Source organism: Hyaena hyaena, unplaced genomic scaffold, assembly GCF_003009895.1.
Source record: "Hyaena hyaena isolate Hyena2069 unplaced genomic scaffold, ASM300989v1 scaffold_834, whole genome shotgun sequence".
NCBI lineage: Eukaryota > Metazoa > Chordata > Mammalia > Carnivora > Hyaenidae > Hyaena > Hyaena hyaena.
Window position 1 is genome coordinate 835,607 of NW_024081469.1, and position 23,733 is coordinate 859,339.

General features: G+C 41.5%; 1 long non-coding RNA gene across 1 annotated transcript in view; it reads right to left on the reverse strand.

Annotated features, from left to right (window-relative positions):
- Positions 1–15,835, reverse strand: part of LOC120222096 — a 66,544-nt gene extending 50,709 nt beyond the window's left edge. Inside the window, exons 1-2 of the long non-coding RNA XR_005525963.1 lie at positions 15,762–15,835; positions 12,536–12,612 (exon numbers count right to left, since the gene is read on the reverse strand). This is a non-coding gene — a long non-coding RNA (uncharacterized LOC120222096). The remainder of the gene's footprint in view (positions 1–12,535; positions 12,613–15,761) is intronic.
- Between the last annotated feature and the right edge of the window lie 7,898 nt (positions 15,836–23,733).

Consider the following 23,733-nt stretch of genomic DNA (forward strand, 5'->3'; position numbering starts at 1 on the left):
ACCACAATTATTTTTCTTAGAAAACTAAAAATCTCTATTATTTTCAGAGATAGGGAAAAGGGTATGTTTCAACACAATCCCTGTCATCACAGATTGTAAATGATGCTGGATTTACCCTTTGGGGGAAAGGGAGAAAAGTGATCAGATGTTATGTTTCTGAATGCTTAAATTATTACAAATACCTTCACAACTTTTAAAGCCTTTTCATTACATCTAATAAGACCAGAGTCCTGTTCAAAATCTAGGGGGAAATTGGAAGTCCAGAGAAATGTCCTAACTTAGCTATATATTTTTGTTTCTGCCCCTATGATGAATTTCCAAGACTCACCTTACCCTTAAAAGTGTACTATTTCTTTAGTTGTCAAAGTTATCATGTTAGTTACATTGCCTGCAGAAATCAAGGGAGTCAAGTGGAATGGATCAGAAACCTACAAGTAAAGTAATCAAGAATGGATTACTGAGCAACTTCTTTGAAAACATGAATGCTTGCAGTAAAAGAATATAAATGTCACACTCTGTGTTACACAATCACAATTTTGAGGTTGTGATTTTCTGGCAGTTCAGACTTCTGACTTACAACCCTCCACAAAGAAGTGAATAGAGACCTTCAAGCATCCAAATGAGTGTCCCAAAGTCTCTGACCAAATCCTTCTTTCAAGCAGTATTGTCTCTATAGCACTCATTTACCTGATTTTCGAACCCAAAGTAGATTAGAAAATATACCTAGCATAGGTGTTTGGAAAGAGATGGCCCTGAAAAACTGGGACAGTGATGCCAGTGAGCTATAGCAGTGGATAATGGCTGCAACTTAGCCTATGGCCCTTAGACTGAGCAGTGAGGGATGAGTCCAAATATCAAGAAAAATCAGGAGCAATGGGTATTCACAAGGATTACCTTGTATCATATGAAAAAATGTAAATGGTATCCACTTAGTCTGTTAATGAAAACAGGGACATGTAAAAGCTTTGCATTGAAAAAAGTGTAAAATATAGCTTATTGCTTAAAGAGACAAGTTTCTGTTATTAAAATATATATGGGACATTTCAATCCCCAGTATGGTTTTTGTTCTTTTTTTTAATTTGGAAAAAAATTAGAGTTTGGCACTGACATTAAAAACCTAGAATCTAGCTAACACTACTCAAGAAAAACCCCTTAGAAGGAAGGCTATTTATTCATGAGTATTTTTTCAAGTCCAAACCTTTTAAAATAAAGATGTTCGCTGTCATTGATCTTAGTTATATAATGTATGGTGTCATCTGGAGTAAGGCACCATTGCTGCTACTTAGCTGGTTTACTTTGTAATGCGTCATTATAAGTGACCAAAAACATGGTACAGGAAGTTGTTTGTGTGTTTTTTCATTGCTTATGCAACTTCCAAGCAGAAAATGTTCTTGAGACCAGATGGTAAAGAACAGTCAAGTGCAAGCTCTATTCTCCAGATGTATTGATGTTTCATGTCTTCTTGAAGCCAGTTCAAATACATTTGTAAATTCAAGTCTTAACGTTTAGTAACCCTTTCCCTTCTGCTAGCCCCTATTTCTATCAACAAAGAATTGGGCTGGTATGTTTAATTACAGGCTCTCGAAAGCCAGCTGAACCGTGGAGTGGCAATGCCACGGCCACATACTTCAGCTGAGTAAAAGTGGATCATATGTGCTTTTGCATGTATCTGATCACTGGGCTACAATGATAGCTACGTGTTTATGTTTATGGTACCAAACTTCTTTTCAACTTTATCCTTTCCAGTAGTGCACTTTGTTAAGACAATTAAAACACACACACATACACACACATTTACCCAGTGTTTCTACTTGGCATGTGTGTGTGTGTGTGTGTGTGTGTTTTTTTTTAATCTGCTCAGCAATTTAGGAGTTTGCTTGGAACACAGATGAGTTAAGATAAAAAGCTGTTTTTTAAAAAATGTCCCTAGTAAGTAAAAATGAAGATACTATATCTGAATGAATGTGAAAAGTTGTCCCCTTGTATATTTTTAAAGCTTCCCAAACCATCCCCAGTTCTCAGCCAAACGCAGCCTACCCAGATTGTCTTTAGGAAAGTAGCAATTCACAGAGATTTGCAGTGAACCGTGCATCAAACTGCACTTTCTCTTCAGTTCCTGCTCACAGCTCCACCATTTTAGAATATGGTGAGATATGCCAGAGCCCTACCATCTGTTTAATGGGCTAATTATGTTTACCACATGCCTACTTCACAGGAATACCATGAGTGAGGTTGCCAAACATCATACAAATATATATGTTTGTATATAGAGATATAAAAATATACACATAAATAAAATCATATACATATATAACAGCATCCAGCATTTCAGAGCTTCATTCTATCTTTTACTATCAGAATATATCATGGCCCGTCACTTAAGCCAGCTAGGCACTGTCAGAGTTTATCATAATTCATAGTGTGGCCATCAGACCGAGGGGTGTTGTGGGTAGATCATATTCAGATTCTATACACATATCTCTGTCTGCCTGGTTTTGCTGTGCCCCATATTCTCCCTATTAAAATCTTGACATTTTAGCTTCATAATTAGTACAATCAAACTTTATTACACTATATGTTGCTATATCCAGTGTCTTAACCTCTTATTTTAAGAAAGTTCTTTTTCTCCCTTTATTAAAAAAAAGAAAAGAAAAGAAAAGAAAGGTCAGGCCATTCTAAACAATCCCAACTCTTATTTACAAAGCTACAGATTCTCTCTTAGGTACCATGGCATCTATATTGGGCTTGTTCTTAAAGCCTTTTTTCTTTTATGAGCTTGTTCTTAACAGTCTTTTTATCTGGCGTTCTCTGAGCACTTGCTAGATATGTGTCGTCAGTAACTCCCAGTTGTCACATGGGCTAGTTTTCACCCACTAGCCATGAAAATTATCACTGGATCCCAAGTTGGGCCAACATACGCTGCTTCTTGGAAATGAGGCTTGGGCTAGGTGGCTCTTGAAAGATAGGAGGAATTTTGGGCAGTAAAGGGAGACAAGCAGAGGGCATTCTAGGTGATGGGAATTAAACCAGCAAAAGAACAGGAGAGAGATGGAAAAGAGCGAGTCATGAGGAACTAGAGTGCCTAGTCAGGATATGATATAAGCTCCAGGTATTGGGTTTTCTGTGTGGCTCCTTTGTCCTTGTAAAGCTAACTCAGCAAACTCTGGGCCTTCTTGGCATTGAGGATGAAGTGGCTTGAGGAATATTGGGAGAAATACCCAGGTCTGTACACAGACTATAACCCTAATATGTAACATTCTCTTTGAAAAATGAAAAAAACATTAACAACATATGAAACCATCATTGATGTAACATTTTATTTCGTCTTTTCTAAGATACAGGAGCATTTTAAAAAGCTTTTCTTTTTCCCTGAGTGTTACAGTATTTTCTTACATTGCCTTAACTGAAGTAAATTATTCAAACAGAGCTGTTTTCTTTTATTTGTTTGTTTTGGTTTTTTGCAGCTTTATGCTTACCAGGGATTTCAACAAGTTGAAAGAGAAAAAACAGCCAGGACGTAAATATAGAAATAACTCAATCAGATAAGCTTGCATGAGAATGAGTGAGGGCTGGGATGAGGATAAGGAAGAATCTTTATCAAAGCCTGGATGATCATGTTTTTATTCAATGTGTACATCTGATTGATAAGAGACGTTGATATAGAAAGAAAGGGAGAATTATTCCCCTATTATTTTCCCACATATACAAGGAAAAAATGACATGATTATTTACTGTGTGACATCTAGAATCCAGAAACCTAACCCTAATGGAAACTACAGAGACACAGATCAGGAGAAAGCAACATACTCGCCAAAGTGAAAGGAAGGGGGAATTGCTCTGTCTTCTTTCCTTACTTTAAAATCAACAAATGTTAAACTGGAAAGAATCTTAAAGACCATCTCATCCAACCACTACCATTGTACATATGAGGAAAATAAAGCTCAAGAAAAGTTTCATGAGCTGTAAGGACATACAGTTGTTAACAAACATGGCTGGGGACCCAGATCCTCTAATTTACAGTCAGATGCCTTCCAGACAAACCATCCCGTCATTTCTTCAGTTTCTCTGAAATCAGTTTAGAGAACTCTAACTTTGCCTTATTCCACCAGTGTTGCTTTCTGACTCTTAATTGTCAACAAGGTTCTCAAATTGTTTTGGATTGAAGTTTCATTTATAATAATTAATTGTTGGATTCCTGTAAATGATGCTAAAAACTAAGTGGGTTCTCCAAAGTATTCTACAAATAGGGAGAAGCTCACTAGATAAACATATATACCTCTTTTTCATAAGAATCATATCATTCCTGGAAAAATAGCATGATCATATTATAAGATTTTTCAAAGTTTCTGGAGCTCCAGGTATTTGTTGGAATGCATAAATAGGTTAGATCTGATCTGCTGATTTACCCCCTCAGAGATGTCCCTGAGATGTTCTTAAACTGCTGTGCCTTTATAAGGAAGTCATTCCCACTGCTATCCATATCACCAGCTCCTATAATCATCAGCATGGCCAGTCACTACATACTGATTGCCTATCAGGTTCAAAAAAGGCTGGTCTTGATACTGATATTTTGTTCAGTGTTAGAGGAGAAAGAACGTGATGAGAGCCTGGCATAGCCCAGCTCCCTTCTGTGAATAAAGAGTACATCACTGACAAGAGGCATTCGATAAATGCTTAAAGAAATGGGGTTGGGGACACCTGGGTTGTGCAATTGGTTAAACGTCCAGCTCTTGATTTCAGCTCTTTTCATGGTTTGTGAGATGGAGCCCAGCATAGGGCTCTATGCTGACAGCATGGACAGCACTCACCATTTCTTTTTCAAAAAAAAAAGTCTAGATCATTTGAAAATGTGAACTCTAAGCTTCTGATACAATGTCATATGGTTTATTGCACCACATATGGTTATTATGATCTAGCTGTCAGCAACAATCCAGAAATACTCATATTATTGCAATGTAAATAATATTAATAATCCACTTGCACATTTGAAATGTGTCTGGCCCACCAAATCCTTGCTCAGGTGCCAACCACCCCACTGTGAAGGAACTGGCTGCCATAGTGCCCTGAAATTTCAGGTATGTGTCATCACCTCACAAATGCATAGGAGAGCCTAATTTGTGAGGCTAAGAGGAGAAGAGGCAACTTCCCTGCTCTTCCAGAAGCAGGAACCACTCAGCAATATAATGACAGTAGTTAGAAGGGAAAGACTTTTATGAAGAAAACAGTGGTGTCTCGTGGCTGTTTATACGAAACATTTAGTCGACCATTGTACCAACTCTTAAGATCAATCTCCTTCACAAAGTGACTGAAATAAGCAGAAGATTCTAGCCCCATCAGCCACATCCCACCACTGTGGTCCTGTTGTTAGGCGGGTGATTTTGTGGTGAAGATCCCTACTGTTATGCATTTGTGTGTTTGTGAGGAAAACCTAGAACTCATTTCCTCCAGAAGCCACATCCATATGACCCATAGCAAAGACCATCAGAGATCAGCAGTGGAGGTTTTATTATGGACTCCAGCCAGGTTTGCAAGTGCAGTTAATGAACCATTCGTAATTCTCCTTCTTCTTCCTCTTTCTTCTCTTCTTTTTTATTCTTTTATTCTTTCTCTTCTTTTTCCTATTTAAAACTTTTTCGCTTATGGATTTGGAAAGCATTCTAAAAGGAAAGAGGCAGAGTAGCCCAGGTGCTGGTCTTCACAGTATGTGTTTCCAAGGATGTTGTTTGGTTTAAACTAGCCTAGTCCACTGTTTCATGTTACTGAACAATCAAAACAGAGAAGAAAGTTTTCCGTCTATAGGCCTAGCCCAAATGAGTGGCAGGACGTAGCCTCCATCTGTAATTTTCCATAAAATCCTCCCCCAGTCCAATTTACACCATATCTAGAGCTATGGGGTTCTGGGGAATGCATACTCAAAAAATAATGCCTGCAGTGATTGTTCTTAGGGTGGCCGTGATGAGGTGGTGAGGAAATGGAGACATGCAAGTTGCAAATTTATATTATCTTTCCCTTGTACACTTTTTAACTTGCTGTCTGGAGCCTAGTCCCCCCTCCCCCTCAAATGAGTGGCTTGAAGAAAGCTTAACTTTATAATTTTTGAGTCATTTTTCAGCATGTCCTGTTATTTGCTTTCTGGTAATCACCTTACCAGGTGGCTGAGTGGGGATCATGTATGAGAAGACCTCATCGTGTCTTACAAGGCAGAGATTAGGCTCATGGGAAAAATACAAGTCTTCAGATGCATGGGTTCTCTCTCCCAAAGAGAGTGGCTCAGGTTACAGTGCCTGACACTGTATCACAGGCATTGTGGGACATTGCAGCCGTGGTTTCAGTTGCTTTTCTCTCTCGAATTTTATGCAGTGACTGTACCCGAGAACCTTTGGAATCTCTCTCCCTATGGTCAAGCAGAAAGGATAGGAGAAAAAGTCCTTTGAAAATTAAGCCTAGCTGGTGGTAGTGAGCAGCCAGCCCAGTGAAACTTCTAACCCTCCTTCTACCACGTATACCTGCTTTCCATCTTTGGGGTTTGGGCTTTTATACACAGCCGTAGAGTGGTAGAGAAGGTGTCTTGTCTGGTGTGTTTGGGGCTTCTTGCTATTTCAAATTATTTGAAGAAGAATGTTTGTTTCCTTCAGTTTATGAAACTAACTCAGTTAAACAGACCAGTCATCAAGCCCGTGATGCATGATTACTCGATATATTTTAAAATTAAAAAAAAATCAATTGTGCTGTCCCCTTTCTCCCTCTGCCTCCTCCCTGTCTGTCTCCCTTTACTGTGAGGCACTGGGAGTAGTGTGTGTGTGTGTGTGTGTGTGTGTGTGTATGTGTGTGTGTGTGTCTGGGAGGAAGACAGACTCCCTACCTGTAAATGGCTTGCTATTATTAGACGTTCAGTTACCAGGGGTTATGTAAGACAATTGAAGCTCTGTTTTTTAACAGAGACATGATTCATGCTGCTTGTAGTAACAGTAACCACCTCCAAACGAGACAGAAACCAGACGCAGACAAAGGCTGGAGAAATCAATGCCGACTCAGTACAGCCATTCTGCTGATACCCTCTGCCTTTCAATCAGAGCAGCACTTAGGTTATCAAGAGAGGAGGCCCCTGCTCATTCTGGGTCTCTTCTGTCTCCCGGGGCTGTCAGGTAAAATCATGCGGGCTAGAGAGTCGTGCAAGAGAAAACTAGGCCTTGGGAGCAGTGCTGTCTGACCTTCCTCCCCAGCTCCCTGGACACAGTGTCCCCAGGGTCTCCCCAGTGTTTCAGAAACACCTTGAGGAACAGGGATGGTCACCTGCACTGTGGCTTAGAATCCTCTGTTGCTTCTACTCAGAGAGATTGGAACTTGGAGGTTTGGCTCACCCACTCAAGTAACTTGGCTCAAGTGATGCTCTGTGACAGACTGGGAGGGGAAGGGACACTGTGGGATTTGACTGATTTATTACTGCTGCTCCCAAAACCTGAATGGAAATGGACTGGGCTGTCAGCTCCCACACACACAGGGGACCCATTCCTAATTCTTCCAGTGCTCCTTCTTTGAGACTACAGTGATTCAGTGCTTCACAGAATGCAAACTACTTCCATGTACTCAGCTTACTTCAGCACACAACTTTATCAGATAGGAAAAAACACACATTTTTAATCAATACTCCCTTACAGGTATGAGGTTTTATTGCTGGAAGATAATTATGCCATTCATTGATTCCTTGCACCTGAGTTTATAATGTTCAGAAAAGTTAGTAACTTGACCGTGGTCATATGGCTAATTCCTACCAGATCCAGAGGATGTGCCAGATCTTCTTATTCTCCACCTAGTTCCCTGCTTCTCAGATTTGCTACAAAGCTTGTTGGCAGCCATGGCACTTTTAGGGGAAAAAAAGGCAGGGGGGTATTTTCTTCTGAAAACTTTGGTTTTAAGATTAAGCTTTCCTGCTTTTGGGGGGGAGGGTTAACTTTTTTCTTTTTTTAAATTTATTTATGAGAGAGAGAGAGACAGCATGAGCAGGGGAGGGTGAGAGAGAGAGGGAGACACAGAATCTGAAACAGGCTCCAGGCTCTGAGCTAGCTGTCAGCACAGAGCCCAATGCAGGGCTCAAACCCATCAACTATGAGATCATGACCTGAGCCGAAGTCAGATGCTTAACTGACTGAGCCACCCAGGAACCCCTAGATTTCCTGCTCTTTATCTAGGAAACTCAAACCTCTCTTCTCTATCTCCATATTCTCATATAGGTAACTCATGATGGGGAGGACTCATTTTTAGAGAGTGTCCATGAAAGTACCATATAACCGTTAATGTGTCTAGATCAATGTCATGCATTTCCAGTAGTTCCCCTGTCTCTGCCACAAGTGACATCCAGGAGAGGGATGCAGAGATCTCAGACTTCACCCAGAACATAAAAGCAAACTACCTATTTTTACTACAAAAAGAAGAAGCTAAGATATTTTACTGTAAAGACAGCCCGTGGCTCTCAGAAAACAGCAGCCTTGACCTGGTGGCCTATCACACATCCAAAAGTCAGGCCACCATTCATTTTCACTCTCAAATGTGTAAATTGCCCAGAAAGACAATTCTAAAGGAGCATGGCAGAAAATATCTAAGCCCTATAGCTTTACCGACCCAATAATCTCCCACAATTAAAAAATCCAGTTTTAAAAATACTTATTTATTGATTATTACTAATAATAAATACTGTAATACATTCTCACAAATTTTAACTAAGGACCAAACATAGAATTTTCTGTTATAGATTTTTACCATTATCCTGCTATTTTCACATATTACATAATACAGTCTATACCTATTTTAAAGTAAACATTTTCATTTATAAATAGTTTTTAACTAAATGTTTGTATAACACTTTATATCCAGGAAGGTAGCAAAATACTTCACAGACTGTACTTTAAATAAAACGCATGTTCTCTTCTACTAAAACATGAAAATCATTTGTATCTGCAGTTCTAATGAAGAAAACTATACTCTCTTCCCTCACATAATAATACTCTCTGACTAGACATCAAGAGACCAAATTTCTAGTCCTTGCCTCACTACAAACTCAGTATTTGAGAACCTGTTAAGTCCCAACTTCAAATACCAGCTAATCTGAAAAACTCAAAGCCCTTTAATATCTGGCTATTGCCTGAGACTTACAATAGCTGTTACTCTTATATGATGTGGCGGTAAAAGAACTTTATTGGAAAGATGGAATTCGTTGTTTGGGGGTTGCATATTGTGCTACTGGTAGTAAAGCTGCCTTGACTTCTCCAATGTAATGTATCTCCACAATGACCCAAAAAGAGTGAGTTGGAATAAGAGTGGAAGGAGGAGCACATTCTGTCCTTTGACATTCTGCAGATGGTCACTACATACTCTGGATACCAGGCACATTGCAAGCAGTGGATGTTCACACACAACTGCCCCTGACTTCCCTCTAGAGGAAAATAGCCTTCTCTTTTCCATTAGGTTACCATGATTTGATGATCATGAATGGTTAATCTCATCATTGGTAGAGAGGCATCTGTTCCAGTGGTACCTTTCACAGGTCCTTTGATGTTCCTACAGTATTTTACCCTTCTCCCCATTTGGCGTCAACTAATGCAAATTCCTATTTTCACCCAAGAACACAGGTGGCCTTTCTCACCTAGATCTAGTCTTCATCTCCTCGAAGCATGTGTGTAACCATTTGAAGAGGTGATGACAGTAATGGTGGGTGGTATTTCTTCCCAACAAGATGGTGGTACATTCCACCTGGGTCTTTAACATACTAGACTATCCCAATTGCTACCGAAATCAAATTTTGATCTACCATGCCCCGATGTCATCCATATATATTTAGGGCAACTTTTAATATGATTATAACCCCATACTGTGCACAAAGGGCTGCACTGTACGCTGGATTTTCTGAATGTATAAAACAAGATGCATACCCAAGAGAATAGACATTTTCCCCAGTGATACAGAAAACAGGCATTAGACTACACCCATTTATTTTAGTGTTCAGTGAGTGGCAGAGCTCAATATGGGCCGAGACAGTTCTCTCAAGGAAAAGTTTCATAAGGAATACATCATTTTGCATGGGCCTTGAAGAAGGGGAAAGGCCTAGATGAGAAAAAGTGATAAAGGCATGAAATAGCCAAAATACTGTGTTCAAGGGCTCAGAAATACAAATGTTCTCAATCTTTCTGACACGCTGAAGGTTAACTGGGCTAGACCAGATGGAGTACTGACAGAACGGAAATCGGAGAGGGCCTATTTTGTATAGATTCAGTAAACTTACATACCCAGGCTAAAGAATTTGGAACCAGAGAAATTCCTTAAAGCACCTTTTCTCTAAGTACATTCTGAGGTTGATAAGAGCTCCATTCAAAAGGGCAGGGGAATGGTCTGTAATCTAATAACCATGGGTATTTTGGGGGGCTTCAGCACCTTTACTATCTTTATGTACATTATAAGTTTGCAAGAGAAATGTATTGCCGTCAGCGTTTCCTATATTTATTTAAGCAAGAAACTTTCTTTGGGCTGCATCTTGAAATTCTAGTGTTCTACAAAACTCATTTTAAGATATACCACTGGAAATATTTTGAAGGGGAGGAGTTGGAGGCAGGGCAAAACACTATATTGTGATGACTAATCTTGGTGCGGTTATGAATGGATATGTCATCAACTACAGAGATGAAGTTACTATTGATGGGACCAAAGGGAAGGAGAAAGATTAGAAGAAAAGAGGATAACCTCCAGCATATGGAGAGAGTGTAGAAGGAGGTATAGATATATCTTGAGGAAACAAAGTGATGAAAATTCAGAGATATCGGAGACAATGAGTGACAATGAGTTTCCCATATTGGATGGTCTAGATTATCTTACCAATGCAGGAGTCAGGTCATCAACTGAAGAAGAGAATGGACTTGGTGGAATAGAACATAGTAAGAGAAACTACTGGAGATTTGTATTTAGAAGCCACCCTGAGCAGGAGTGAGGGTCCAGATGACATTTGTGTGTCAGGTTTTGTACTGAGAATGAGAGAATGATGGATTCATGGTTGAAGAACACAAGAAAAGACCCTGTATACAGAGGGTTGGGGAGCAAGGAAATCTGGAAGGTTATTTAGAACAATGTTGAAATGGTTTATCATGCAGTAAGGCCAGGCTGGACAAAGACATCCAATGAAGCCAGCAGGGGCCTACAAATGGCCATGTGAAAAGACTCGATTCCTTAGGCATTAAGGAAAGGGGTTCTCGGGGCACCTGGGTGGCTCAGTTGGTTAAGCATCTGACTTTGGCTCAGGTCATGATCTCACAGTTTGTGGGTTCAAGCCCCACGTTGGGCTCTATGCTGACAGCTAGCTCAGAGCCTGGAGCCTGCTTCAGATTCTGTATCTTCCTCTCTCTCTGACCCTCCCCTGCTCATGCTCGCTCTCTCTCTCTCTCTCTCTCTCTCTCTGTCTCTCTCTCTCTCTCAGAAATAAATAAAACATCTTTTTTAAAAAAGGAAGGGGGTTCTCAAGCTGGGGTTGGAACATTTGATGTCAAATGTGAAGCCTTAAAAGAGTACGTTGGAATGAAGATGAGGGCTACAAAGTCACTGGAGAAGATGGTGGTAGAAGTCTATGGGGGAAATGGTAATGAATTTTGTACTGAAATAGCAATCAAAGTAGAGAGGGAAAATATAAATCAAATGTAGAAGGTTTTGGAGAAGGTTAAAAACAGGTTCAAGAAAGCAGCAGAGAACCATGATGTAGAATCTAGTATAAATTTATGGCAAGCCCCCAATGAACAGGAACGGGATGAAGGCAGGAGATCATGAGCTAGGTATAGATTAAGATGTAGAGCACTGTCCTTAAAGCCCCACTTTGCTGGGCTCTGGCTTTATTGGCCTATGGTAAATATTTTTTTACCTTTCCTAAATGTCAGTTTTTTTCATCTACAAGATCCTACCCCCAAAGTGATAATAAGAAATGAAGCTAAACAACATATGAAAAGCATACGTATGAAAAGCACCAAGCACAATACCTCCCACATGGTCAGCATTTAGTTAGCAGCATCCAGGTTACTATGGAGGTGATGGAAGCAGGAAAAGTGGAGTGATGTTCACTCTGGAGACAGTGACAATGTGTTCTCCACGGTAACGTCATTTGATGTTTCTCGGTGCCTGTTTTCTCCATTTAGCCACAAACTGTAGTGACTAGTCCAGAAAACATACTACGTACAAGAAGCAAGGTATAGATAACTCTGATAGAACACAGATAATATGCTACACCATAGATCGTGTCCATGTTGGAGTCCTCATTACGTAGTTTCAAATGGCCTTCCTGCCAGAACCTGTGGCAGGCTTTCTGCTCAGAAAGATTCCAGAGTTGAGTGACTTAGAGAAAGAGTTCTCATCACCAGTCATTCACTAAAACCAGAAAAACTATTACTGTCTGTATATGTATGTATACATATGTATTTATATCCATATATGATAAATATGTATTGAGATACATATCTCTCACCTGATCGCCAAGACCTCTTATTTCAAAAACAAGAATCAACTGTACCTGATAGCTCCACATCTCCTGGGACATGCAAGTGTTATTAACAGTTTGTGAATTGTCAAAGAGGAATCGGGAGGTCTCTATGGAGAAAATTAACATAGATTTAATGTGACAAACAGCAGGACCTGCTATTGGCAGGGCCATCCCAGGGGTCTTCAAGCCATCAGAGGTATTTCTTCTGGACATGGGTATTAACTAGTGGTTAATTAAAGAACTAATATTTTTTAAAGGAGCTAAAATATTTTAAAGTACAACATTTCTTACAGCATTGGAAAGTTGAAGATGATGGGGTTCCATTCATTCGTCTGGCCATGATGCCTTCGGTGCCTTATTCATGAAATGGTTTTTCTCACCACTTTCCATAGAGGTGGGATTAGTGATGTAGACTTGGGAATTCATTTCAGGTAATTAGGTAAAAAGTTAAAAGTCAAATAGATTTCTTTAACAGGTTTAATGGTTTAACAGGTTGATGAGCGACTTAATTCCCACATCTTTCTTCTCAGGGGACTATTAGAGTTTTAAGGGCCCTTAAAAATAATAATATCAACATTTTCTGGAAAGTGGTAAATGCTGCACCTCCTTCTTCCAGTTTAAATGACTCATCCAAGGTCATACAACTAGTTCTGTCATTCCATTTTCCCTCCTCATCCTCTTGCTGTCTTTAACTCTCCCTCCTTTATTCTCTCACCAATATTTTGTGCCCCTTACAACCACCTCTCTGCCAATTATTTCTTGGATTTACCCCACTTTTGTAAAATTTCCTAGCCTCAAATTATGAGACAGTGGGTCTTTGCCAATTAGGAAACCCTCACCACTAATTCCTCACTACATTTGGGGCAAAGAAAGGAGGGAAGTGGAACAATTTTAAATTTGCTGTGATCTTTGAGACAGCTTTATCTACACCTGGGAATTGCTGTTAGACAATTAAGGTTAGTAAAGCACGTTGAATTTCTCAGAGGAAAGGTGTTATTTGAATTATTACCAGATAATTATTGTTAAAAATAACAATAATGTAAAAAATAGGAACTTTACATGTTAGAGGCATTATCATTTTAATTTCCAATGGGGTGTATTACAGCCCTGGGGGATCTAGGAACAATTTTTTTTTCATAATATGCTCTACACCAGAAACTCCTCGAGTTCTGTGTAATGCCTGATGACCTGACAAACTGGCCCAGAATCAGAATCCAGTCATGCTGTGTGTACTGTTAGCCAAGTTATTCAGCTTGAACTGCTCCTTCGAAAACAGTAGGAAGGTGAGAGTCAGACATAAGACCTGTGGTACCCAGACCAGTGTCATCAGCATCACCTGGGAGCTTTCTAGAAATGCAGAATCACAGACAGTCCCAGACACGCTGAACCAGAAATCCTAAATGATTCATTTGTTCATTAGGGTTTGAGAAAACCGATATAAGATGTTCTCATCTTCAAATAGAAAGGAGCTAGGGTGAAGCTCCATTTATTGATAGTTTTCTGAAGGAGTTCCTTCACCTGAGGTCTGTACTCTCCGTTTTTTGCTTTTCCAATGGCTCTGAATCATCATGGAAATAGCATAAGCCTCTTTATTGTGCTGAGGTCACAGTAGGAACTAGAAATATGTCCATGCTATGTTGGAACAGTTGTATAATTTTAAAAAATAATGGTAACCCAGATTTAAAGTCAGAGGGATCTGGCTCAGATCTGACCTTAAATTCTGACCTCTCTATCCATGGCTTTCTAATCTTGGAGTGGTTACTTGAGCTCTCTTAGTTTCACTTTTTCTCATCTATAAAATGGGTACACTGAGACCTTCAGTACGACATTGCTGGGGGGATTAAGTGAGGATGTATTTACATGTAAAAATTCCCCATGCAGTCCCTAACAAAAATGTAGACCTCTAACAAACGGTAGCTATTATTGTTACCATTAACTTTTTTGTAAGCTCTGGTCACAAAGGCCCCATCTGTCATTTTAGAATGCTTTGGTTTGATTTCCAGAGAATGGGAAGAGCCACACTGAAATGAGACCTCCATAGAAAATTCTGTGCAGTGATCTGTGGCAGTGTGTTACATAACAGCTCTGCTCTCCAGGGGCTTGCAAGACAGAGCTACAGAGACATCAACAATAAAACAGACTGGAGTGGAAATGACCCACTCTCTCCCCTGCCTCTGACACCATCAAGAACTTTGCCAGCTGGGTTCCAAGAGCAGATTCTTTATTACAGTGATGATGTAAGAGGCAGAGAGAACAGCTGGATTTCCAGATTCTGGGAAGCATGCATAGCCCCAGTAGGCTCTCAAGATGATCTTTTGACTTAAAAACTGAGTACACTGGATAAGGAAAGTCGTTGCAATAGAATAAATATGAAACCCCATGAAGTCATTTTCACATAGTCTTTTTTAGAGCCTAACCACCCTGTAAGCAATAAAACATGCTAGACTATGCAGTAGTTCTGACTAATAACCCCTTAGGTGTGTGCTGAGGCACACAGGGTAGTCAAAGAAGGAAGATTAGGTGACAGGTTGCCAAAAAATGAAAGGAAGATTATAGCAGCAGGGTGTGGGGCTGAGAAACGGAAGTTTGAGTAAAAAACAGAAAGATGGTGTCTTCCTTTAATTAAAAAATACACAACTTAAATCAAATATTAGGCATATTTAAAATGTACACTTATCAGGGGCGCCTGGGTGGTTCAGTCGCGTGAGTGTCCGACTTCGGCTCAGGTCATGATCTCGCAGTTCGTAGGTTCGAGTCCTGCATCGGGCTCTGTGCTGACAGCTAGCTCAGAGCCTGGAGCCTGCTTCAGATTCTGTGTCTCCCTCTCTCTCTCTGACCCTCCCCTGCTCACACTGTCTCTGTCTCAGAAATAAACATTTAAAAAAATTAAAAAATAAAATAAAATGTACACTTATCTAATTACACAATGGCTTTGTATGCTTTCAGGTGATTTTTCATTACAATGTACTAGACATATCAGTCAGTGATATCCTTTATCATTTTAATGTAGTTTCCAGGGGGAGAAAAGAGAAGGAAGCTATATCTGATGAAGTGTTGATAACCTGGCCAGCCCCAAGATGGTTTAGTAAGAACTATAGAGAGCTCTTGAGCCCAATTTGCTGTTTATGTAGCTGCAGGGGTATTGCTATTAATTGGGTGTCTCAATGCATAGTAGGCTCTACCATACTGGACAAAAAGAATATGATTAATAGTACCAAGTTTTTCTTCCAGTGAGTAACAGTGAGTTAGTACTCACCTGAGAGAGGCAGATGAGGTCTTGTAGTACTGTAGGCTACCATTAAAGAGCCGAGTTTTTCTGGCCGAGTGAACACTACTGAGATTCCCTGGAAAAGTCTGGTTTTTTCACCTAGGTGAACACTGTCATCCTCACGTGTTTACTGGGTGGAGATTTTCATCTTTAGGTGAGAGGAAAGGATTCTGGTTGAGGATGAGGATAGAAAGGAGATTAAGGAATGAGTGTTTCTTCTATCATGAGAGAAGAAAGAAAGTTAGAACAGACCTGGGAGCACTCATCTATGCATTTCCACAAGTATAGTGACACAGGAGAGAAAAGTAAGTGACAATGTAAACAAACATATAGGATAAATCCCACACAAAACTAGATGGAAAAAGAAGCACTGATGTGGGTTGCATTATAGCAGGAATGTCAATAGCCTCTGGTTCCACAGGGTGAGAATTTAACCATAGAACTACTGTGCCTTGTTTTCACCAAGAACTTCAGCTGAACCCACTGCTTCTCTGAAGCATGAAAAGTTTCTCCATCGTGGTTTTCACCCTCAGTTTATCACCCCAGTGGTATTTGCAATAGTGTCATAATTGTCTCTGCTGATCATATTAGAAAGGTTTGTTTCCTTGTTCTTTAAAATCCATCTCGTTTTTTAACATCATTTATCTATAAAAGGGTTATTTATTATTTCAGTTTATTGAAGTGAACAAGTGAAACAAAATTCTTTGTATTTTGGAACCCAGTATATGCTTGCTGGCTGTGCACCCCATTAGCCCTTCACGCTCTCTGATCTGGTCACTATCAGTGGTCTACAGGGCCTATTGGTGCCAAGCAAGCACTGATAGATATTTAAAGATTTGTAACCTTTTCTATCAGTTATTGAAGCTCAACCAGGAACAAGGATGTGGCCTTGAGCAAGACGGTTCCCTTAATCTCATCTGAAAAATGAGAGGTGATGAACTTTCATGTTTTTCCAATTCAGTCTCCATTTCCATGACTCTAAACAGGAATCTTGATTCCTTTTAACTTTGGTTCAGCAGACACCAGCCGAGTACAAGACTGTGTGCAAGGGTAGACCAAGTAAAAACCATCTCTGCTTTCTATGAGCTTATAGAGAGGGAGCCAGATTACATAAATAATTATTATAGTCCATAGAATGTGCAAAGGGAGTAGTGCAGAAAGTGCTTGAGGACTCAGGGCACTTTCTTTTGGAAGAGGCTTTACAAATGAGGTGACATTTGGATGCAAATAAGCGGAACTTCGCTGGCTGCCCTGTAGGGCTATAGGAGTAGAAATTAGCCCAGGACTATCTTATAGAGGCCTTGAATGCCAAACTGAGAAGTTTGAATTTAATCCAGCAGGCAAAGATAATCCAAAGATTATCCAAAGGGATAATAGGTTTAAGATGGTACTGAAGAAAAATTAATGTGGTATTGGTGTGAAGGACGGGCTAGAGGTAAAAAAGACCTGAAGGAAGCAAAGCTGTGGGGAAGCCCTGGCCAAGAGCCCTGGCACAGGTGATATAGGGACAAATAGGTGTTGGGACAGAAAGTAGGTGTTGATTTAGGAAGCACAGCCTCAGCACAAACCATATCTTTTGGCAGCTGATTGGACATGAGAAGCAAAAGAAAAGGAGGAATTGATGACTCCTCCATTGTAGGACCAAGTACCTGGGTGGAAAGGGTTCCGATCAATGTCAGGAAATGGGAACATAGTTTGAGGGAAAGCTGTTTTAAACTTTCTGAATTAGACGTGCCTGTGCAGTATTTGATGGAGGTGTGAGCTTAGTGCCTACCTTATTCATCTTTTCCAGGTGCCTGATAGATGCTGAGCAAACACACATGAATGAATGAATGAATGAATGAATGAACGAACGAACGAACGAACGAATGAGTGAATGAACCAATAACCAGGGGCTATTAAGAACGTGGATCTGGAGCTCTGCAGACAAGCAGGAACTAAAGATAGCCATGTGGGTGTTCTCTATGGAGAAGTAATTGTTGAGTTCATGGAGGGTGGGTGTAGGCAAAGCCTGAGAGAGAATCTTGAGGAATATCTACATTTAGGGAATAGGAGGAAGAAGACAAGCCAGCAAAGGAGGCAGGCAGAGGAGAGAACTGAGAAGTGGAAGGAAAGTCAGGATAATGCGCTGTCCCAGTGAGAAGGGAGGACAATTTCAGGAATAATGTGGTCGTCAGGGCTTCGTGTGACCAAAGGGACAAGACCTGAGCAAGGACCTCTGGGTGCGAGGCTGGAGACAGTCAGAGGTCAGCCCTGTAGCCTCTTAGGCTGATCACCACAGGTTAGAGGACATGAGAGCAGAGAATCCGTAGTGAAGGGCCGAGTCATGGCAAGAGCTCAGACAGCAGCCAGGTCAGTGGTGGTTTTAGAACAGGTAAGAACTAGGCACCAAAGGGGGAGGGGCTACAGTGAAGTCAAGAACACCAGAAGAGCCGTGTTGGCAAAGTTGAAGGACCACCCCCCCACACATTTGCATCTCCCCACCACAAAATCAACTCCATCTGCACAGACAGGCTGCAGTGGAAGATCTCAGATCACCTGGCCAACAGGTGGGCACGCGGAGAACGGATCCTGGGCAACATTCTCTCTTCTTCCTCTGCCTCCCCTGCTGTGTCGCTCTCTGGTACAAACGTGCAGGACCAGACTCTCACCCAGGTTCCCAGGGTTCTGTGTCCATCAGCATGAATGATCACCACCACCTATCATTTAACAGCCTATCTTTCTTTCTTGTCTGCTCTAGATGCAGCCGCTCTCTGTTCCCTGCCCCAATGAACGTCTGCACTAGGCCCAAGCCTTGGAGTGATTTACCTGAAGAGTGACACCATTGCTTTGGAAACTACTGTGAGTATACCATGCCTCCAACGAAGGCTTCTCAGTTCACTTAGTTTAGAAAACAAAAGCAAACAAAACCCCAAAACTCACACAATTGTACATGCAGATGAAAATTTAGATGGCTTCGTGTCTGGAACACAGCGAGGTCACCAGACACCAGACTCAGCCCTGAGCAGCATCACACATCCTCACCAGAGGGCTTTGCTGAGCCAGACCCGGGCAGACTTTGCAGGGACCAGTGTGCTTCTACCCAGTCATCTGCACCCTGACCCGAAGCTGTGGCAGCTCCCGCACCATCTCTTTGTCTGTCGTCACCTTCTGTGCTACTCTGTTGAATCTCCCTTCATCTTGTCATTTCATGTCACCATGAGCCAGCTCTCTCATCAGCATCTACCTGTTGTCCAAGCTGCATGCTGCTGCCGGCGCTGTTGCCTCCTTGCTACTTTAAGAGGCCAAGTTCCTCCCTGTGGACTCTGGGCTCCTCAGCCACATCTCTCAGCCATTGCTTCCAGCTCAACCTTGCCCTCTGGATGCATGGCTGTGTGAGTGTGATTTAGTTCCCTCTGTGTCAGCCATTTATGTAGAAGAAGCACAGCCCTTACAAGGCAAGGTGCAGAAGTAAGTTGGGACGGGAGATACGATGCCTATAGGAACATACTAATGAAAGATTGATATCAAGTATTCATTAACCATTGCTAAAAGTAACAGATGAATATATGCTTTTTTTTTTTACTGGAAAAGCCAGAAATTTAGATTATTTAGAAGCTATGCCTGCAAAATAACTTAATTATACATTTTAAGACAAAACTTTGTTCTAATTATACTTTCGAGCTTTCCTGTACGGTATGAGGCAGGTAATGGGATGGTGTCTTACATCTCTGTTACTGGAAAACGCTAACCCTGGGAGACTAACATCCCTCTTAGGCTTTCAGGTAGGATTTTCACATTTCTATTTTCTATGTCCTTACTTATTCTGGCATAAATCATACCCAGAGGGATAAAGCTGGGGTTTTTGTTTTGTTTTGCATTGCTTTTCACCTTTAATGCTTTCAGTCACCTGGATGGTAAATAGTGGTAGTAGATGTGTAGGTGACAGGCAGACTTGCCTGGCCAATACAGAGATGGGGACCATTAGAGTGATCTGTACTACTGGCTTCAAGGGGGCTGGGGACTTAAGACATGACAGAAGACAAAAATAGTTTCTTCAGGGGTGCCTGGTGGCTCAGTCGGTTAAGAATCCAACTCTTTTTTTTTTTTTAATGTTTTATTTATTTCTGAGAGAGAGAGAGAGAGAGAGAGACAGTGTGAGCAGGGAAGGGTCAGAGGGAGAGGGAGACACAGAATCTGAAACAGGCTCCAGGCTCTGAGCTAGCTGTCAGCACAGAGCCCGACGCGGGGCTCAAACCCATGAACCGCAAGATCATGACCTGAGCTGACGTCAGATGCTTAATCAACTGAGCTACCCAGGCGCCCCAAGAATCCAACTCTTGACCTCAGCACAGGTTTTGATCTTAGGGTTGTGAGTTTAAGCACTGCATTGGGCTCTGTGCTGGGCAAGAAGCCTACTTAAAAAAAAAAAAAAAAAAGTTTCTGCATATCCATGCAAGGAACTTACTAGCGTGAACACCTTCATTCATCCTTAAGATTTAGTGAAAGGAGTGCTTTAAAAATTCCCACATCTGGATGGTTTTGTGGGTTTTTCTGCATCCCAGCTAACTACGCGGGTACCAGTAGCACAGCTGTGCTAAGGTGTAGCTGGGATTCCCAGGTTCCATGTCCTTTGGGAGAAGAGTCTTTAACCACTCCTATCTTCCTACAGAGAACTCCCCCTCCAGACCCAGAAATCAAGACCTCCGGTCTCCTGAAAATCACAGGGAGGCCTGCAAGTGAGCATCTGTTTCTGCCCTAGGAAGCCTTTTCCCTGTGCATGACACATGTTCAATGCTTCACAAGTTCTACCGTGGAAGTATTGGGCTCTAACCTTTGCAGGCTCTGCTTTTCCAAAACTCAGCTCTCTCATATATAAAGAAGAAACAGCTATAAAACTTACATACTTGCTAGGTACCAAACCAGTAAGGTGAATACCATATAAAAATGTGGACAAAAATGTGTCAGTCCAGTGGGTTGACAGTGCCCTGGGCCAGTCTCAAGGGTTGGGGTTGGGTAGCGAGGAAACAAGTGTTAGAAATGAAAATCTGCCCACTCCCACACCACCGGCCCTGCCGTGCTCAGCAGCCTTGACTACCTATCTGGATTATTGTGATAATTGAGATAATATGTTTATAATGTCTGGCACAGCATAGGAGACTATGTTTCCTCAACCATCTGAAATTCACTGGGTATTTACTACATGCCAGACACAGTTCTAGGGACTGGGGATGTGGCAGCAAACAAACAAAAATGCCCACTCTAACAGAGCCCGAATCCGGCTTTCTTCCCCCGCAGGCAAATAGACAGAATAGGTGTACAGATGCTGAAAGAACAGATTTCGCTTTACTTTGCCATGTCTCTCTCTCTCTCTCCAGAAAGTAAAAGCAAGAGGAAAGGGTGAAGGAAATGGAGAAGGGAAAGAACAGATAGGCTGAAATCTCCCTGCTACACACATAGCAAACCCCTACCGTTCTCTGCCCTGATAAATGTGGCCCAGGAGCCAGCATCTCTGGACTGTACTCCTCAGGCTCTCTTCTACTCTGGCTTCTACTTTGGCTTGAATTTGGCAAAAAGGAGACATCAGCAAGGGCTGTGTGAGTAGGAGCAGAGTGAGGGCAGGATATTGATTCATCCAGACCCCTACTACAGTTCTGACTAGACCCAATGCCACGCCTTCCTTACCTCTTTCATGTAAGTTTAAAGCTGAGATTAGCAGCTTTCCCCTGGTGCCAGCCTGGTGGTACCTTGCCATCCTTCAAATGCCCCTTTACCTCCTCTGTACCTCAGTATACAGTCCTTATAGTAAACTCTGTTGGGCTTTGAGTGTGCCAGCTGTTTCTTGCCAGGATTCTGACTGACACAGGGAGGGAGAAATACACTGAAGAATATTATAAATCACACAGGTTAAAAAAATATCGAGAGAATAAAATGTTTTAATTATGAAAATATCTTAAATTGATCAGAGAACATTAGAGTATTAAAGGGATAAATTGTAAGAAGACATGATAAGTGAGAGTCTCAGGCATTGACCTCAACACATAGACCATAGTGCTCAGGTTTGATGGGCTTCTATGGCCCCAGTGTAGCTTGCTTAACCCTCAGTTTCAAGAGGAGCTCTTGGTGTAGGAGCAGCAATGACACACAGGTAAACAGAAAGATGATGTCAGGAGGGTAATACGCTAAAATCAAAGTGTTGAAGGGGAGATTGCTTATCCTAGCATTCTTTCTGCCTTTGCGGTGATTACAGTCCATTTGTCCCTGCCTAAGTCTAGACATTAAAGAAGATTACTAAGATAAAGAAGTGCCTTCCTATAGCTGAGATAAAGAAAACCGTAGAACCGATGCTCTCTCAGAGCTACCATCATTGGGCATGGACCATGTGCCATCACTCTGCCCATCACTTGACATGAATTACTTCATTTAATCCTCACATCAGCCCAAGGAGGTAGGTATTATTACTCCATTATTTCCACTGAGGCCCAAAAAAACATAGTAATTTGCCTAGGGCACACAGCTACTTGATGGCAGGACTGTGTTCCATTGGTTGATTTGTTACACCTCCCCTCTGCCCCCTCCCCAAACATTCTCCTGATCCTTTCCAGTGTTGTTTGTTGTTGTTGTTGTTGTTGTTGTTGTTGTTGTTGTTAAAGAGAGTAAGGAAATGGTTACCATTCCCCAAAAAATGGGGGTCTAAATTGTCATGATTCAATGACTGAGAAATTATTTATCAAAAGGAGGTTCTGACTAATTCTTTCCTATCCAACTAGGCTGATAAGTGGAAGGCGTGTTAATGTGCAGGGGAGGGTGGGAGCCCAGTGAAGAGAGAAAATTGGGAGAGAGAGATAGAAGAGAGCACTCGCCTCTCAACAGCCCCGGGAGCCTGATAAGAGCTCACATGGATAAAATGTTTATTTTCCATATGTTGCAGAAAGCATTGCCATCACTGTATGTGTGCAATGTGTGCAAAGAAGTGTGAAATATATACATCAAATGAAACCGATGTAGTTAATTTCCACGCATTTAACATGCCTAATACCTACCATCTCATCAATATGTTTCAATGCATATTTCTTTCCACACGCAATATGTCTAGTAAGGAAAGAGCCAGCATCATCCACAACCTTACCCATTGCTACATTTCAGCCCAAAGCTTGAAGCTTGTTGCCAGGGCCGGCACAATGAGAGTTAAAAACCAGCCACCAGTCACCTTAAAACGCCTTTCCAGTTCTTGAAGCAGCCCTTTTTCCTGTAAGAGAAATGTTTGCAGTGGGAAGAGAAAATGTTTTTGTTCTCCTTGGACAATTGGGAGATATTCAGTGAGAATGTCAGGACTGACCGTTGAAAGGCAGGTGCCTGCAGCCACACTTTTTTTTTTTTTTTTTTTGAATGCAGAGCTCCACCAGTGTGGCGGGAGGAAGTGCACAATGATTGGTCTGTTTCTCTGTGGAAGTGTTCAGGGTACACCCAGTTTTGCTTTGCATATATTTACGAAACATCTGCCCTTTTCTTGTTCTTAAATCCTTCCCCCTCACCATCCCCCTTTCCCCTTTCTCCTGGTTTCTTTCTTTGTTGTTGTTGGCTTGTCTAACTTTTTCATTGGAGCTTTCATTTTCCGGTTGAGGGGCGACTTCATCAGAGTGTATAATTTTAACACGGAGGGAGGGAGAGAGGGAAGAGAGAGAGAAAGGAAGAGAGGGAGAGAGAGAGAGAGAGAATGAGAACTGAAAAGAAAGAAAGAGGCTGAGCGGCCAGAGCTTGGCAAACCAACCTTTGGCATGGTGACCGGGAGGAAGGTTCTGGTCTGGTAGGGAGTTTGCATCTCTGACATGCTGCCCCAAGTCGCCTGTGTGCTGCTGCCCTCTAAAGGCTCCAGGGAATAATGCAGAGCCACAGAGGCTTGGACAGAGTTGCCCTCAGATGTGTCATGTTTATATAATTCTTTTTAAACAACCAAAGAAGGTATTTTCGATTAATTACT